We start from the raw sequence: 4,296 nt of genomic DNA on the forward strand, positions 1-4,296 counted from the left end.
CGAGGTCATCCAAAACTAGGATGCCACAGGAAGAATCGTGAAGTGGGCACTCAAGCTAATGGGTCAAGGCATTTCATATGCCCCTTGTATGTCCATCAAGTCCCAAGTACTGGCCAATTTTGTTGCAGGGTGGACCGAGGTTCAAATGCCGCCAGCAGTCATCAACCAAGAGTACTAGACGATGTACTTTGATAGATCGCTGATGAAGAAAGGCGTTGGCATGGGACTAGTCTTCTTTTGCCCCTTGGGGTACGCATGAGGTACATGGTTTGCATCCATTTCCCCTCCTCCAACAATGTGGCTGAGTATGAGGCACTCATCAATGGCCTATGCATCACCATCAAGTTGGGTATCCGATGGCTCAACGTCCGAGGCGACTCCTAGCTGGTCATCGACCAAGTCATGAAGGAGTCAGGCTACAACAATGCCAAGATGGCTGCATATTGCCAAGAAGTCCGCCAGCTAGAAGACAAGTTCGATGGTCTCAGGCTTAGTCATGTTTCGAGGCGTCTTAATGAGGCGGCCAATGTGCTAGCAAAAATGGCGTCTGGCCGAGAGCCGGTGTCGACGGGCGTCTTCGCCAGCGATTAGTACAAGCCCTCGGTCTGCTATGAGGAGCTAGAACAACTCAGTGATGAGCCACCTGCCCTGGGCTCAGGGGCTAACCAGCCAGCGGCTCCACCCGACCCCAAAGTCATGGAGCTTGACGAGGATCCAGTGACAGAGCCCGACCCTCTGGCCGACTAGAGGATGCCCTACCTCAACTACCAGCTCCGTGAGGCACTGCCAATAGACAAAACGAAGGCTCGGCGGCTCACACGTCATGCCAAGTCCTTTATCCTTATTGAGGGCAAACTCTATAGGTGAAGCCACATCAGGATCCTATAGCATTGCATCCCCATCGATCAAGGGAAGCAGTTGCTGAGTGATATCCACGGTGGGGTCTACAACACCATGCTGTGCCTAGGACCCTGGTTGGAAATGTGTTTCGACAAGGCTTCTACTGGCTGACCACAGTAGCTGACACTGAATAGATTGTGCGCACCTATGAAGGGTGTCAATACTACACTCGGCAGACCCACCTATCGGCCTAAGTGCTCCAAATGATCCCCATCATGTGTCCGTTCGTGGTCTGGGGGCTCGATCTGGTCAGACCTTTTAAGAGGGCGCCCGGGGGCTATATGCACTTGCTTATTGCCATAGACAAGTTTACAAAGTGGATAGAGGCTCGACCGATGTCCGTGATCAAGTCCGAGCAAGCCATGTTGTTCTTCCTTGACATCATCCATCGCTTTGGGGTCCCGAACTCCATCATCACGGACAACGGCACATAGTTCACCGGAAAGAAGTTCCTTCGATTCTACAATGAATACCACATCCGCATCATTTGGCCTGCTATGGTGCACCCCTGCATGAACTAGTAGGTTGAGCGCGCAAACGACATGGTCCTACAAGGCCTCAAGCCAAGGATCTTCAACTGGTTGAACAAGTTTGGCGGACGATGGGTTGTGGAGCTTCCCACGGTGCTCTAGAGCCTGAGGACGACCCCTAGCTGGGCCACTGGCTACACACCATTCTTCATGGTCTACAGTTCTAAGGCTATCCTCCCGACCGACCTTGATTATGGAGCATCGAGGGTCAGGGTGTATGACAAATAGGGAGCCGAGGCATCCCTCAAGGATGCCATGGACCAGCTAGATGAAGCACGTGATGTTGCCCTCCTCCACTCGGCCAAGTACCAGCAAGCATTGTGCCGGTACCATAGCCGTCGAGTACGGGGTCGGGCCTTCAATGTCAGGGACCTGGTGCTCCGCCTTGTCCTGAGCAACAAGAACCGCTACAAGCTCCCTCCGCCGTGGGAGGGACCGTATGTTGTCACGGAGGTGCTTCGAACAGGCACCTACAAGCTCAGGACCATCGACGATGAAGTCTTCATCAATGTCAGGAACATCGAACAGCTATGTCGCTTTTACCCTCAATTTATGCACACTTTCTCTTATCAGTTTTGCTATCAACTCCTCGATCTTTAGTGACACCCGACCCCAGCAATGGTAGGGTGTTAGGCCTCCCTCGGGGGCTGATAAGAGCATATCTATTCGGTAGACATTCTCTATGCCCGACCCTTTCTTATGTTAAGACCCAGAAGCGAGGGTCACAGAAACAAACGCTGAGTAAAACTGGTCGGACTACAAGAAACCTAGGCCCCAGCGACTATAGTGTTTTTGCTCACTAGCGTGATCAGAGTTTTTTCCGCACCACGAGCTTTTTAGCCTTAACTATGGAAAGAGTCGGTACGCGTTTAAGAGTATATCCACCTAGCAAACATTCTATATGCCCGACCCTCTCTCATGTTGAGACCTAGAAGCAAGGGTTGTAGAAATAAATGCTGAGTAAAACTAGTTGGACTGCAAGAAACCTACGCCCCAGCGACTATGATGTTTTTGCTCACTAGCGTGATCAGAGTTTGTTCACCCGTACCCCAAGCTTTACAGCCTTGATGATGGAAAGGGTCAGAACGCATTAACCGATTTATACAAAAAGGGGAGAAGGGCTAAAAATATGTTTGGCCATCACAAAATTTAAGAGCTTGTACACTTATTATGAGTTCACCGCCTGGCTTATCTACCTAACCAATTTATTGGGGGGGGGGGATGATCTCATCCTCTATCTCTGCAGGTGAAAGGTCCTAATATGGCTAGAGGGGGGTGAATAGCTAATTTAAAAATCTACAAACCAACTAGAGCAATTTGATTAGTATAACAAATAGCGAAATGCAAATTTGCTCTAGCTCTACAAGGGTTGCAAGCCACCTATCCAACAATTCTAGTTGCTATGATCACTAAACACATAATTTGCTATGTCACTACTCACTAAGAGCTCTCACACTTGCTACACTAAAGAGCTCCACTAGATGAACTTAAACTACAAAGAAAACTCTCAATTCTAGCTGCACTAAAGAGCTTGCTACAACTAGTTTGCAAGAATATAAATGAGTGAGTAGGGTGATTATACCGCCGTGTAGAGGAGTGAACCAATCATAAGATGAATACAAAACCAATCACCGGGAGAATACCAAAGTGCAAAAGACAACCAATTTTTTTTCCCGAGGTTCACATGCTTGCCGACACGCTAGTCCCCGTTGTGTCGACCAATACTTGGTGGTTCGGCGGCTAAGAGGTGTTGCACAAACCTCGTCCACACAATTAGACACCACAAGAACCGACCACAAGTGAGGTAACTCAATGACACAAGCAATCCACTAGAGTTACCTTTTGGCACTCTACCAGGGAAGGCACAAGACCCCTCACAATCACCATGATCGGAGCCGGAGACAATCACCAACCTTTGCTCGATGATCCTCGCTGCTTCAAGCCATCTAGGTGGTGGCAACCACCAAGAGAAACGAGTGAATCCCACAACAAAACACGAATACCAAGTTCCTCTAGATGCAATCACTCAAGCAATGCACTTGGATTCTCTCACAATCTCACTAAGATGATGAATCAATGATGGAGACGAGTGGGAGGGCTTTGGCTAAGCTCACAAGGTTGCTATATCAATGCAAATAGCCAAGAGAGTGAGCTTGAGCTGGCTATGGGGCTTAAATAGAGAGACCCCATGAATAGATCCGTTGGCTCTCTGTTCCCTAAAAAGTCAGGGCGACCGGACACGCTGGTTAGATCGACCGGACGCTGGACCCCAGCGTCCGGTCGTGCGATGCATGCCATGTGGCCCCTTCTTCAAACGTTGATCGCCCAATCTCAATGGTCATCAGTACATTTAAGTTGTGACCAGACATGCTACTTCAAAGTGACCGGACACAGGACCCCAGTGTCTGGTCGTTTCCAGTAAGGTTCCATTCGCGACCGGACGTGTCCGGTCATGCCCGACCGGACTCACCCAGCGTCCAGTCATTCACTGTCTCCTCTATGCGCTGCTATGTTAGCATACGTCAGTACTGACCGGATGCAAGCCCTGAGCATCCAGTCACACTTCACACCAGCGTCCGGTCAAAAGACCGAGACAACGCACTCACTGCTGCTACTGACCAGACGCATGACCCCAGTGTCCGATCACTACATGACCAATGTCCGATGCACTCTGTGAAATCCTGTCTTTTCTGTACAGAGCACCGGTGGCACCGTCGGACTATCCGCACTCTACGAGCGGACACTCCACCGATGGAGTTTCAAACCCTTTATCCCAAGTGCTAAACACAATGTGTATCACCTTCGTGCATGTGTGTTAGCATATTTTCACAAACATTTTCAAGGGTGTTAGCACTCCACTAGATCC

Source organism: Miscanthus floridulus, chromosome 5, assembly GCF_019320115.1.
Source record: "Miscanthus floridulus cultivar M001 chromosome 5, ASM1932011v1, whole genome shotgun sequence".
Taxonomy (NCBI): Eukaryota; Viridiplantae; Streptophyta; class Magnoliopsida; order Poales; family Poaceae; genus Miscanthus; species Miscanthus floridulus.